Genomic DNA, 15,508 nt, shown 5'->3' on the forward strand with positions numbered 1-15,508 from the left:
CCATCTTGTTTTTGTCAGCCATCTTAATATTCACAAACTTCCATTTTACAATATGTACAGTTTGAACACCCCTTTAACTTCTCAGATAACTGTCTCAACATGAGATTCTTCTAACTCATTTGTTCTCACACACTTATCTATAACTTTCACACATTTTCTCAGTATTGCTTTAGCTACAAAAGAAATCATGTACTGTCTCTTATCTTTTTCTCATATTAATTTAGCTAGCTTAGAACAAAGAACAATAGCGTTTTGTCTTAACCAGCTGTAATCGTCTTGATGTCTACTGCGCATGTCTTATTCTGTGTGACGCAAAATTTACTATATCAATCGCTTTGTAATAACTCAATACAATTAGTTCTCGAAGGACGCCATGGTGTGTGTGTGGTTTTATTTGTCCTTTGAGAATTGATTCCAGAGTACTCTGAATTTATACAATACATTGGATCTAAGGTCTGAGAGGTTGAAGGGACCACCCTAGACACAGGATTAACCCTTTCAGCACTGGGGGCTTGTCCTGGGATGGATGTTTATTTACCCTTAATGGACTTGGAAAGCTACTTTTAACGGCTCGGTAAGTGAATTCTATTCTTATTGAGTGAAATTGACTTGCCGGGGTCCGGGTGTCAGGTGTGTGACTTGGCTTCCATCCCACAGAGATTGCTGTTGGGTTATAGAACCTCTCATAAGTATAGATAAGTTGACCGGTCATGACCTTAGGGGTCATATAGTGTTTTGGGGACACTTGTAAAGGTCTCGGTGACCTTAGAAGAATAGGTTTTGGTGACCTAGAAAAATTTACAGAGTACTCTAGAGTTTTAGTTCTGTTCGGGACAGAACTGGTGACTGATGATAAATGTATTGTGTAAACTTTGTGTATGATTGTATAACTGCTTTTGCTTTAAAAGTATTACGCTGAATGAATTGCGCTGAGTGTGTATATGTGAACTGCTATTTTGTTTCCAGAACCAAAAGGCATACTTGGTGAGTAGTATTCCTGAAGGTTATAAAGTTACAACTTGGGTAAAGCTATTTTGGGAAAGGTAAACAGATTAATGTACATTGCAAAGTTAATTTCATAGAAGATTTAAATTTGTCTGAAACAAAACAGCAGCTCCATGAGCAAGATTGTGCGTTTATTGTATGTCTGAAATACTCTTGAACTTGTTCCAAATTTATTCTGTTACAGTCTTGAAGTGATTATATAAAGAAATACTAATGCGCTCCACCTAGCAATTAACTATAGGACTAAATGAATATAAATTTCATACACAGGAAGCAGCCAGCAAAAAAACGGTGATCTCAACACCAAAAATACGTGGATAAAATTAAATAAATAGATGCGGCGCTACCTAAAAATGCATAAATATAAATAAATAAAAGGTGGAATGTCCAAATGGGACTATAGTGCAAATGGGATACTATTCCACTACAGTGATAAATGGTGAAAATGCGAATAAAGCATGTATTGTGCAATAAATAATATTAAAACCCTGCATACATATTCCAAGTGAATACAGGAATACAAATAAAGTTAAAAAATATGTGAGAAAAAAAAATATATAATATCAATCCAGTGGCTGTGTGCAAAAATGCAATAATAGCAAGTGATTGTCCACAGAACATGCATAAATGTTTATAAACTTTTAAAAAACACAAAGTCCATGCAAAGAATGTAGAAGTGATTTCCAAAGGTGCCAATCCACTGCAAACTTCAGTGCCTATTAAGTGCACCACCTATTTCCCCCAGCCTCTCACCTCCAATAAATGGTAAAAGGGCGCTGTATGTAAAAATGCTGCTGAGTCCTTGTCCATCCAGCCTCAGTATTCTACCGCTGTTAGTGTATCGCTGTATATTGCTGTGTGCTAGCAGTTATTATTCTCCCAGTTTCTCCAAAGGTATCCAGTAAGTATGGAATGGAAGAAGACAAGGGGGGCTTTCATGTGTAGAATCTAATAACAATTTATTAATAAAAGATATCCACACTTACATGAGAGTAGACACAGGAATACACTCGGCAGACGTGAACTTCCTGTTTCGGCCGTAACCGGAAGTGGTATGTGCGACACCAAACTCCTTCCCTGACGCGTTGCGTCACACCTCGTGACTTTTTCAAAGGGTAACAGGAAGTTGGTGTCATCGGAGTTTATATGCAGTAAGCGCCGTCGCCATAGCAACTATAGACGGCGGTGCTTCCGCGATCTAATGTAATTCTCAATCAGTATGCTAAATACATCACAAAAATAAAAAATATATAATAACTACATGTGCCCTTATTCTTTTAATCAATGGGCTAATATATGAAAATAGATGAATATTAAAACTAAGCCGTAATATGTACTGGCTTATAGGAAGAGCGACATCTAGTGGTTTAATTTAAAAATTGCTCTTCAAATATTAGAACTATATCCAGAATAGAAAATGGAAGAAAAAATACAAAATAATACAAAATATATGTTAAAACGCATAGCCTATAGCCCCCTCTATATATAATCGCAGCAACCATGTGAAATGTTAAATTTCTCCATGGTATTATTAACATATATATTATAGTAATGACATCCAAATAAATATATAAACTGTATGAAATATTATATATATATATACAGAATATTATTAAAATATTTATAAATCACCATAAACTATAATAATTAGAATCTATACAGTACCAATGAGTATATATATTAATATGAATCGCATATAAAATATTATGTAAAAAATATATAATGTAAAAAATATAAAAAATATAAAATCAGATACTTTAAAAAATATCAAGATTAAAAATTGGAAATAAAACAATTAAGATCGAACTCTACGTTATGTCCTAATGGTGCAAGAGTATGGAGTTCATGTATCCACCGAGATTCAGCCTGACTGATTTTAATCACCTTATTATCACCTCTCCAGTGAGGTTTATATTTTTGAATACCGCAAATTTTTAATGACGAAGGGTCTTTTTTATGGAATTTTGCATAATGTTTGGATAAACTATGTTTGTCAAAACCTTTCTTAATGTTTTGAACATGTTCCCTAAGTCTTTTCCATAGTTTTCTTTTTGTTCTTCCCACATACTGAATGTGGCAAGGACATTCTAATAAATAAACTACACCTTCAGTGTGGCAGGTGATACAGTCTTCTATCAGATATTCTTTCTCTGTTGTTGTGGATCTAAATGACTTCTTTTTAATATTTTCACTAATATGTCTGCATGCATAGCACCTTTTACAGTGGTAGAAACCTTTTCCTTTAAAAAAAGAAAAAGGTTTCTTTGGAGGATCAAGAACATTTTTTGCCAAACTGTCTCTCAAAGTTGGGGACTTCCTATAAACAAATTTAGGTACTTCTGGTAAGATATTTGCAAGATGACGATCCATTTTAACCACTTGCTTACTGGGCACTTAAACACCCTTCCTGCCCAGACCAATTTTCAGCTTTCGGTGCTCTCACACTTTGAATGACAATTACTCAGTCATGCAACACTGTACCCAAATGAATTTTGTGTCCTTTTTTTCCCACAAATAGAGCTTTCTTTTGGTGGTATTTGATCACCTCTGGGGTTTTTATTTTTTGCGCTATAAATGAAAAAAGACCGAAAATTTTGAAAAAAAACGCATATTTCTTTGTTTCTGTGACAGAATTATGCAAATTATTAATTTTTCTTCATAAATTTTGGCCACAATTTATACTGCTACATATCTTTGGTAAAAATAACCCAAATTAGTGGATATTATTTGGTCTTTGTGAAAGTTAGAGAGTCTACAAGCTGTGGTGCGAATCGCACAAAATTGATCACATCTGATGTACTGGTGGCCTATCTCGCTTCTTGTGACCCAAACAAGTCAGGAAAGTACAAATACCCCCCAAATGACCCCTTTTTGGAAAGTAGACATTCCAAGGTATTTAGTAAGAGGCATGGTGAGCTTTTTGATGTTGTCATTTTTTTCCCACAATTCTTTGCAAAATGAAGATTTTTCATTTTCTTTATTTTTTCTCCACAAAATTGTCATTGTAATAGGTTATTTCTCTCACGTGGCATGTGTATACCACAAATGACACCCCCCAAAAAATTCTGCTACTCCTCCTGAGTATTACAATACCACATGTGTGGGACTTTTTCGCAGCCTGGCCACATAGAGAGGCCCAACATGCAGGGAGCGCCATCACGTGTTCTAGGAGCATAAATTACACATCTAACTTGTTGACTACTTATTACACTTTTGAAATACCAGGACAATGACACGTGACACTGATGACAGATGGCACTGATACGTGGCAATGATGACACTTATACGTGGCACTGATGACACGTGGCACTGATGACAGATGACACTAATATGTGGCACTGATGACACGTGGCACTAATACGTGGCACTGATGACACATGGCACTAATACGTGGCACTGATGACACGTGGCACTAATATGTGGCACTGATGACACGTGGCACTAATACGTGGCACTGATGACATGTGGCACTAATACGTGGCACTAATACGTGCCACCGGTGACAGATGGCACTAATACGTGGCACCAATGACACGTGACACTGATGACAGATGGCACTGATAAGTGGCATTGATGACACGTGACACTGACAACAGATGGCACGTGACACTGACAGGTGGCACTGATGACAAATGGCACTGATACGTGGCACTGATGACAGATGGCACTAATACGTGGCACTGATGACAGATGGCACTATGTGGCACTAATAACACGTGGCACTGATGACAGATGCCACTTATACGTGGCACTGATGACAGATGGCACTGGGGACAAATGGCACTGACAACAGGTGGCACTGGGGACAGATAGCACTGCGGGCAGGTGGCACTGGGGTGGGGTGGATTGCACTGGGGTGGATGGCACTGGGGCGGATGGCACTGGGGCGGATGGCACTGGGGCAGGATGGCACTGGGGCGGATGGCACTGGGGCGGATGGCACTGGGGCAGGATGGCACTGGGGCAGGATGGCACTGGGGCAGGATGGCACTGGGGGGGGGGGCATGGCACTGGGGGGGGTGGCACTGGGGGAGGATGGCTCTGGGGGAGGATGGCACTTTTTATTAAACTTTTTTTTTACTTTTTTTTTTTTTTTTTTTTTTTTTTACACTGACGGCTGCTGCAGCCGTTCTTCTCTCCCCTCTCACACGCTGTCTGTGTGAGGAGGGAGAGCGGCGCTGAGAGATGATCTCATATGTTTACATATGAGATCATCTCCCATTGGACACGCCGATCACGCTGTAAACGGCCGCTGTGATTGGCCGTTTACAGCGATCTGTGTTTGCCTGTCCCCGGGGGACACGGCAAACACAGAACTTCCGCGATGCGCGCCCGCGGCGGCGCGCATTGCGGAAGTAAACACCAGGCCGTCCAGGGACGGCCAGGCGTAGGAAGCCGCCCGCCCTAAGGCCGGCATTCGGCTATAGGGCGGGCAGGAAGCGGTTAATAATCTCCCAGTGTTTCTTTATTATTTTTTCTATCTGTTTATGTTGGATGTTGTAATCCATAATCATGGATACCATGTCTTGTTTCTCAGAATTTTTTATATTGTCCTGTATTAGTTTTTCTCTGTCTAGTGATGCTACACTTTCTATTTGATCTTTAATAAAATCTATGTGGTAACCCTTTTGCATAAATCTATCACCAATTAGGTTGGCTTGTTCAAGGAATACTGATTTATTGGAACAGTTGCGTCTCAATCTAATCAGCTGTCCCCTAGGTATATTGTCTAGCCATCTATGGTGATGGCAGCTATCCACAGGGAGATAGCTATTTCTATCCACTGTTTTAAAATGGGTAAATGTATTTAGTGAATTTCCATTTTTTTCAATCACCAGATCTAAAAAGGTTGCTCTTTCTTCATTAATATTCCATACTAGTTTAATATTTTTTTCGTTCATATTAAGATTAAAACAAAAGTCATTTAGACTTTCTCTATCCCCTGACCAGATTAAAACGAGGTCATCTATAAATCTTTTGTACAATTTAACCTGTTTAGGTAAGGACATAACGTAGAGTTCGATCTTAATTGTTTTATTTCCAATTTTTAATCTTGATATTTTTTAAAGTATCTGATTTTATATTTTTTATATTTTTTACATTATATATTTTTTACATAATATTTTATATGCGATTCATATTAATATATATACTCATTGGTACTGTATAGATTCTAATTATTATAGTTTATGGTGATTTATAAATATTTTAATAATATTCTGTATATATATATAATATTTCATACAGTTTATATATTTATTTGGATGTCATTACTATAATATATATGTTAATAATACCATGGAGAAATTTAACATTTCACATGGTTGCTGCGATTATATATAGAGGGGGCTATAGGCTATGCGTTTTAACATATATTTTGTATTATTTTGTATTTTTTCTTCCATTTTCTATTCTGGATATAGTTCTAATATTTGAAGAGCAATTTTTAAATTAAACCACTAGATGTCGCTCTTCCTATAAGCCAGTACATATTACGGCTTAGTTTTAATATTCATCTATTTTCATATATTAGCCCATTGATTAAAAGAATAAGGGCACATGTAGTTATTATATATTTTTTATTTTTGTGATGTATTTAGCATACTGATTGAGAATTACATTAGATCGCGGAAGCACCGCCGTCTATAGTTGCTATGGCGACGGCGCTTACTGCATATAAACTCCGATGACACCAACTTCCTGTTACCCTTTGAAAAAGTCACGAGGTGTGACGCAACGCGTCAGGGAAGGAGTTTGGTGTCGCACATACCACTTCCGGTTACGGCCGAAACCGGAAGTTCACGTCTGCCGAGTGTATTCCTGTGTCTACTCTCATGTAAGTGTGGATATCTTTTATTAATCAATTGTTATTAGATTCTACACATGAAAGCCCCCCTTGTCTTCTTCCATTCCATACTTACTGGATACCTTTGGAGAAACTGGGAGAATAATAACTGCTAGCACACAGCAATATACAGCGATACACTAACAGCGGTAGAATACTGAGGCTGGATGGACAAGGACTCAGCAGCGTTTTTACATACAGCACCCTTTTACCATTTATTGGAGGTGAGAGGCTGGGGGAAATAGGTGGTGCACTTAATAGGCACTGAAGTTTGCAGTGGATTGGCACCTTTGGAAATCACTTCTACATTCTTTGCATGGACTTTGTGTTTTTTAAAAGTTTATAAACATTTATGCATGTTCTGTGGACAATCACTTGCTATTATTGCATTTTTGCACACAGCCACTGGATTGATATTATATATATTTTTTTCTCACATATTTTTTAACTTTATTTGTATTCCTGTATTCACTTGGAATATGTATGCAGGGTTTTAATATTATTTATTGCACAATACATGCTTTATTCGCATTTTCACCATTTATCACTGTAGTGGAATAGTATCCCATTTGCACTATAGTCCCATTTGGACATTCCACCTTTTATTTATTTATATTTATGCATTTTTAGGTAGCGCCGCATCTATTTATTTAATTTTATCCAAGTCTTGAAGTGATTGCAGCTGTATTAGTATAAAAAAGTATCACGGACAGTACTGATATTTTTTGTTAAAGGAATCTAAGTTGAGGTATTGTCTAATTGTCTGATTCACACCGTTGTCTGATTGTCTGCACCGTTAGGTGGCAGTCAAGCATGATAAATTGTTTTGCTTTCATAGGAAAATGAAAAGTACGGAGCAATAGTTAACCCTTGGGTGGATCATATGGCAGGATGGACAGAAAGCCGGTTTGGGTATTGCGCCAACTATGGATCCATTATTGATCCAGACTTTCCTGAGTAATCTCAAACCCCATTTAGTGGTCCCAGTCAAACAAATGATTACTGAATGGTCAACACTTTCTAGAACTGACTTTGGCAAAGCTCTTTCACAGAAAGATGCAGCAGGTTGTTTTGATATACCAAAGCCGTCCCCTGTCTCCACACAACATTTCCAAGGGAATACGAAGGGGAACTTTAGAGGCAGAGGAAATTTTAGAGGCAGATTTAAAGGCAGAAATGGAAGAGGGATGCGTCGCTCTAGAAACAATGGATGTTTCAATTGCGGTGCTGAGGATCACTGGGTGAGTCAGTGTCCTCACCCCACCGCTATTCAGACTCCCGATTCCAGCTCTGTCCCTAACCAGACACAACACCCACAGGCATCCATCCAACAAGGTCCAACATTTCCAATCAAATGGGGAAATCAACAACAATGATGGGGCCCGGAGGGTAGTGTTCCAGCTTTTCCTTTTGTCTCAGATGATTTCACTGACAGTCCAATGGTTGCTATTTCAATAAATGGGAGACTCCTCCCCTATCTCGTTGATAGCGGGGCCACTAGGAGTACTATTTGTGAAGATCATTTAAGAAGCAAGTGGGAACCAGCGCAACCCTCTTTGGGAATTAATGGGATACTGACAAAAACATATAGGACTCCGCCCCTACCAATAGAAGATGATGAAGGGTACACCATATGCACACATTCTTTTAGGATAATACCAAGGTGTCCTGTAAATTTGTTGGGAAGAGACTTGTTTGGGCCACTAGGAATCACAATTAGAACCAACTCAGAAGGAGGTCTAGACATTTCCTCAGATAAAATCACTATAGTAGCATGCAAACCAGGTTTATTGATGCTGTCACAACAAAATAGTGAAGAAGATTTTGAGGATATAGACCCCCAGGTCTGGTCTACATCAGATCTGGATGTAGGACTTGTTTCATGCACACCATACAAGGCCACCCTCAAAGAAGGTGCATTTCCTATCTATCACAAACAGTATCTACTCTCTAAAGAAAAGATGGATGGCATAGTGCCAATGGTGAAAAAGTTTCTGCAGGATGGAATCCTGGAAGAAATTATTTCTCCATACAACACACCTGTTAACCCTGTAAAGAAGCCGGATGGCTCCTTCAGATTTGTACAGGACTTGAGGGCCATAAATGACCTCATAGTCCCAATAGCACCCATTGTACCTGATGTTCCATCTCTACTGTCCTCCATTCCAGCAACAGCCAAATGTTTTAGTGTAATTGATTTAACCACCTCAATACAGTGCAGTTACTGACCAGACCAATTTTCAGCTTTCAGCGCTCTCACAGTTTGAATGACAATTACTCAGTCATCCTACACTGTATCCATATGAAACTTGCGTAATTTTTTCCACACAAATAGAGCTTTCTTTTAGTGGTATTTAATCACTAGTGGGTTTTTTATTTTTTGTGCTATAAATAAAATAAAACGTAAATTTTGTGAAAAAAATGCCTTTTTCTTCGTTTCTGTCATAAATTTTTGCTAATTAGTAATTTTTCTTCATAAATTTTGGCCAAAATTTATACTGCTACATATCTTTGGTAAAAATAACCCACATTAATATATATTATTTGGTCTTTGTGAAAGTTATAGAGTCTACAAACTATGGTGCCAATCACTGAAAATTGATCACTTCTGATCAGGCCTTCAGTACATCAGGTGTACCTCATTTCTTGAGACACTAACAAGTCAGGAAAGTACAAATACCCCCCAAATGACCCCTTTTTACAAAGTAGACATCCCAAGGTATTAAGTAAGTAGCATGGTGAGTTTTTTTAAGTTGTCATTTTTTCCCACAATTCTTTGCAAAATGAAGATTTTTTTTTTTTTTACTAAATTGTCATATTATCAGGTTATTTCTCACACACAGCATATGCATACAACAAATTACACCCCAAAATACATTCTGCTACTCTTCCCGAGTACGGCGATACCACATGTGTAGGACTTTTACACAACCTGGCCACATACAGAGCACTAACATTGATGTAGTACCTTCAGATGTTCTACGAGCAAAAATTACGCATCTCATTTCTCAACCACCTATTACACTTTTGAAGGCCCTGGAGTACCAGGACAATGGAATTTCCCATAAAATTACCCCATTTTGGAAAGCAAACACCCTAACGTATAATCTGTGAGGCATAATGAGTCTTTTGAACGGTTCATTTTTTTCCAGAAGTTTTTGGAATATGTGGAAAAAAATTAAAACGCATTTTTTTTTACACAAAATTGTCAATTTATAAGATATTTCTAACACATAGCATGTATATAGCAAAAATTACACCCCAAAATACATTCTGCTACTTCTCCCGAGTATGGCGATACCACATGTGTAGGACTTTTACACAGCCTGGCCACATAGAGAGGCCGAACATTGAAGTAGTACGTTCAGGCGTTCTAGGAGCATAAATGACACATCTCATTTAATTCCTACCCATCACACTTTTGAAGGTCCTGGACCACCAGGACAGTGAAATTACCCACAAAATGACCCCATTTTGGAAAGCAAACACCCCAACGTATATTCTATGAGACATGGGCTGGAGATAGGTACTCGGGTACTCTGATGGCCTGGTGACAGGTACTCGGGTACTCTGATGGCCTGGTGACAGGTACTCGGGTACTCTGATGGTCTGGTGACAGGTACTCGGGTACTCTGATGGTCTGGTGACAGGTACTCGGGTACTCTGATGGTCTGGTGGCAGGTACTCGGGTACTCTGATGGCCTGGTGGCAGGTACTCGGGTACTCTGATGGCCTGGTGACAGGTACTCGGGTACTCTGATGGCCTGGTGACAGGTACTCGGGTACTCTGATGGCCTGGTGATAGGTACTCGGGTACTCTGATGGCCTGGTGACAGGTACTCGGGTACTCTGATGGCCTGGTGACAGGTACTCTGATGGTTTGGTGACTGGTATTTGGGTACTCTGAAGGGCGGTGACAGGTACTCATATGGACTGTGACAGGTACTTGGGTACTCAGATGGACTGTGACAGGTACTCTGGTACACAGATGGACTGGAACAGGTACTCGGGTACTCAGATGGGCTGTGACAGGTACTCGGGTACCCTGATGGACTGTGACAGGTACTCGGTACTCTAATGGACTGTGACAGGTACTCGGTACTCTAATGGACTGTGACAGGTACTCGGGTACTCTAATGGACTGTGACAGGTACTCGGTACTCTAATGGACTGTGACAGGTACTCGGGTACCCTGATGGACTGTGACAGGTACTCGGTACTCTAATGGACTGTGACAGGTACTCGGTACTCTAATGGACTGTGACAGGTACTCGGGTACCCTGATGGGCCGTGACAGGTACTCGGGTACCCTGATGGGCCGTGACAGGTACTCGGGTACCCTGATGGGCCGTGACAGGTACTCGGGTACCCTGATGGGCCGTGACAGGTACTCGGGTACCCTTATGTGCCGTGACAGGTACTCGGGTACTCTGATGTGCCGTGACAGGTACTCGGGTACTCTGATGTGCAGTGACAGGTACTCGGGTACTCTGATGGGCTGTGACAGGTACTCGGGTACTCTGATGGGCTGTGACAGGTACTCGGGTACTCAGATGAACTGTGACAGGTACTCGGGTACTCTGATGGGCTGACAGGTACTCTGATGGGCTGTGACAGGTACTCGGGTACTCTGATGTGCTGTGACAGGTACTCAAATACTCTGATGGACTGTGACAGGTACTCTGATGGACTGTGATTGACAGGTACTATAAGGGGTGGTGACAGGTCCTCTTTATTGGGGGGGGGCAATCAGTATGATTGGTGTACACTGTATGCGGTAACGAGATGTTACCGCAATCTCCTCCTCACACACGATCTGTGTGTGAGGAGGAGAACCCGGTAACATCCCGTTAACGCAGTTTGTTTACATTTTTGTGATCGGCTGTGAAAGGATCACAGCCGATCACGTGGGTAAACAGCCGGCCAATGGCTGTTTACCAGCGTCGGTGACGAGCAGTGTTCCCGGGGAACACGCCGCCACCGACGTGCACGCGCAGCGCGCTCGCGATCGCGCGCATGCGCCGTGCACGTTCGGGGTGTGACCATCTGTGATCGGCCGTGACTTCATCACGGCCGATCACGTGGTAAACAGCCATAACGAATGGCTGTTCACCCCCTTCGGTGGCGAGCGGTGTCTCCGTGACACGCCGCCACCGAAGAAACAGGGATGCGCGCGCACGATCGCGCGCATTCCCTGTTTAAACGGGAGGCCGTCATATGACGGCCTCCCGCCACAATAGGTGCGCCGCCTGGCCGTCATTTGACGGCCGGCGGTCAGCAACTAGTTAAAGAATGCTTTTTTCTCTGTCCTTGTAGACAAGGAGACAAGGCCACTCTTTGCTTTTACTGTGTCGATTGACCAACACAATCGCCAGTTTACCTGGTGTAGAATGCCCCAGGGATATATAGACTCACCTGTGGTCTATTCTATAGTACTCCAAGCCACCCTCAGGCCTTGGACTGCCCCTCATGGTTCTGTACTGCTGCAATATGTTGATGATCTTTTGATTTGTAGTTCTTCAGAGGAGGACTGCCGAGCTGATAGCCTATCCTTATTGAAATGGTTACATACGTGTGGTCACAAAGTGTCTAAGAAAAAAATACAATGGTGTAAACAGGAGGTTGAGTACCTAGGGTTTGTGCTGTCTCCGGGAGTTAGGAAAGTCAGTCACAAAAGAACTGATTGCTATAGTGGGTCTGCCCCGCCCACTTACCAAGAAAGACCTGCTAACCTTTCTTGGAATGATTGGTTACTGCCGCCAATGGATACCTGACTGTTCTTTCTATGACAATATATTGAGACAAGCAACCCTCTCTGAAATGTCTGACATTGTAAAATGGTCTGATGAAATGTTAAATGCTTTTACCATGTTGAAAAGTGAAATGGTTACCAGCCCGAGCCTCGGCCTCCCTGATTTTAGCAAAATGTTTCACTTGTTTGCTAGGGAAAATTGCAGAATCATGGCAGGAGTACTGGCCCAGGAACATGGTGGGAGACTGCGCCCTGTAGCTTTTTTCTCAAAGGTGGTTCCAGTACAGGTGCAAGGCATGCCTGCTTGTCTCAGAGCGTTGGCTTTTTGTTCTATGGTTGTAGAGTTGGCAGCACCATTTACCTTGGGCCATAACACTACTTTACACACCTCACACAACGTTACCACACTCCTCAAAACTTTACATACTCAGCATATGTCAGCACAAAGATTGAGTGGGTATGAAGTCATCCTCCTGTCCAATCCAAACCTGAAAATAAAAAGTTCAAACATAAACTCTGGCCCAGCTCCAATTTTGAATGCCTTATTAGGTCTTAAAGGAGAACAGGATGACTTACCACCACCTCATGACTGTACACAGGCCCGGACTGGCCATAGGGCATACCGGGCGTTTGCCCGGTGGGCCGCGGTCCCTGGGCTGCATGTTGGAGCAAGAGTGGCCTCTTGATGACTGGGTGGCACGGCGGGAGTTAAGTAGCGGCCGCGGTCAGGACGGGGTTAACACAGACCGCGGCCGCCGCTCACCTCGCGCTATACGGACATTCCTAAAGGAGGAAGAGAAGGCTCCTGTCATGTGACATCCAGGAAGTGCCTGCAGGGGACAGACACCGTGCGGGCCGGCCGTGCTGGAGTTGTATCTACAGCAGCAGCCTCTCTCCTAACACCAGCCGGGACACTGTGATGGCTGCACAGGGAGGAGCGTGGTGAGTGGTGGTGAAATGGAGTAGATTGGGGCTGCCTCTTTACTGGTATGGGGATGTCTGTTTGGGGCTGTCTCTTTACTAGCATGGGGCTGTCTCGTCACTGGCATGGGGCTGTCTCGTCACTGGCATGTGGGCATGTGGCTGTCTCGTCACTGGCATGGGACTGTCTCGTCACTGGCATGGGGCTGTCTCGTCACTGGCATGGGGCTGTCTCGTCACTGGCATGGGGCTGTCTCGTCACTGGCATGTGGCTGTCTCGTCACTGGCATGGGGCTGTCTCGTCACTGGCATGTGGCTGTCTCGTCACTGGCATGTGGCTGTCTCGTCACTGGCATGGGGCTGTCTCATCACTGGCATGGGACTGTCTCGTCACTGGCATGGGGCTGTCTCGTCACTGGCATGGGGCTGTCTCGTCACTGGCATGTGGCTGTCTCGTCACTGGCATGGGGCTGTCTCGTCACTGGCATGGGGCTGTCTCGTCACTGGCATGGGGCTGTCTCGTCACTGGCATGGGGCTGTCTCGTCACTGGTATGGGGCTGTCTTTTTACTAGTATGGGGCTGTCTTTTTACTAGTATGAGGCTGTCTGTATGGGGCTGTCTTTTTACTGGTATGGGGCCGTCTTTTTACTGGTATGGGGCCGTCTCTTTACTGGTATGGGGCCGTCTCTTTGCTGGTATGGGGCCGTCTCTTTGCTGGTATGGGGCCGTCTCTTTGCTGGTCTGGGGCCATCTCTTTGCTGGTCTGGGGCCGTCTCTTTGCTGGTCTGGGGCCGTCTCTTTGCTGGTCTGGGGCCGTCTCTTTGCTGCTTTGAGGCCGTCTCTTTGCTGCTTTGAGGCCGTCTCTTTGCTGCTTTGAGGCCGTCTCTTTGCTGCTTTGAGGCCGTCTCTTTGCTGCTTTGAGGCTGTCTCTTTGCTGGTCGGGGGCTGTCTCTTTGCTGGTCTGGAGTCATCTTTGCTGGGGATGTCTCTTTGTAGAATTGGGGATGGTTCTGGGGATGAATATCTGGTCACCAACCACCCCCGCAAACGCCTGCCCCACATGTCCGACCTACTCCCCCCAGGGACTGGGCTGCCCAGTTTAAAATGCCCGGGCCTATTTCTTGTCCCAGTCCGGGCCTGACTGTACACAATCAATACATCAGGACACTTCACCTAGAGCAGATATGCTTTCAGTACCAATTCCTACTGCACAAACAGTTTTTGTTGATGGCTCTTGCAGCAGACCAAGTGATAATGTCTATCATGCAGGATATGCTGTTGTCCAACTGCCGGATACTGTCCTCGAGGTCAATCCAATACCCTATCAGTCTGCACAAGCTGCTGAATTGATAGCATTAACCCGTGCATGCCAGCTATTTGCAGGAAAAGAGGTAAACATTTACACCGATTCCAGGTATGCTCATGGTGTGGTTTGGGACCATGGTGTAATATGGCTTTGCAGAGGATATGTGGCAGCAGATGGAAAGAGCATCTCACACTCTGACCTAGTCACAGCATTACTAGATGCAATTCAGTTGCCTTCAAAACTAGCTATCATGCACTGTAAGGCACATACAGGCCAAATGACTGATATAGCCAAAGGTAATGCACTAGCTGACAGAATAGCTAAAGAAGCTGCATCTACACAAAAGGCAAACATTCAAATGCCCATGCTAACACCTCAGTCATATTCCCTGAAAGAGACACATTGGCTCACGGAACTACAGGCTTTTGCCACCCCTGATGATATTGCGCAATGGAACTGTGATGGGATGGTACAAAAGGATCCTAAAACAGGATTAATCTGCAAAGAGGGGAAGCCGTGTATTCCTGTTGCTAGCGCCCCCCTGTTCATTGTACAATACCATGGATTGGGTCACAAGGGATGGCAGGCCACATGTGAAGTTCTAGGTGCAGATTTTTTCATTGCAGGATTACCTAATCTAGTCAAAGCTTTTGTAAGGAGATGTGTCACTTGCATTAG

This window comes from Lithobates pipiens, unplaced genomic scaffold (genome assembly GCF_037356315.1).
Source record: "Lithobates pipiens isolate NorthernLeopardFrog02 unplaced genomic scaffold, aLitPip1_a1.2 Scaffold_30, whole genome shotgun sequence".
Taxonomy (NCBI): Eukaryota; Metazoa; Chordata; class Amphibia; order Anura; family Ranidae; genus Lithobates; species Lithobates pipiens.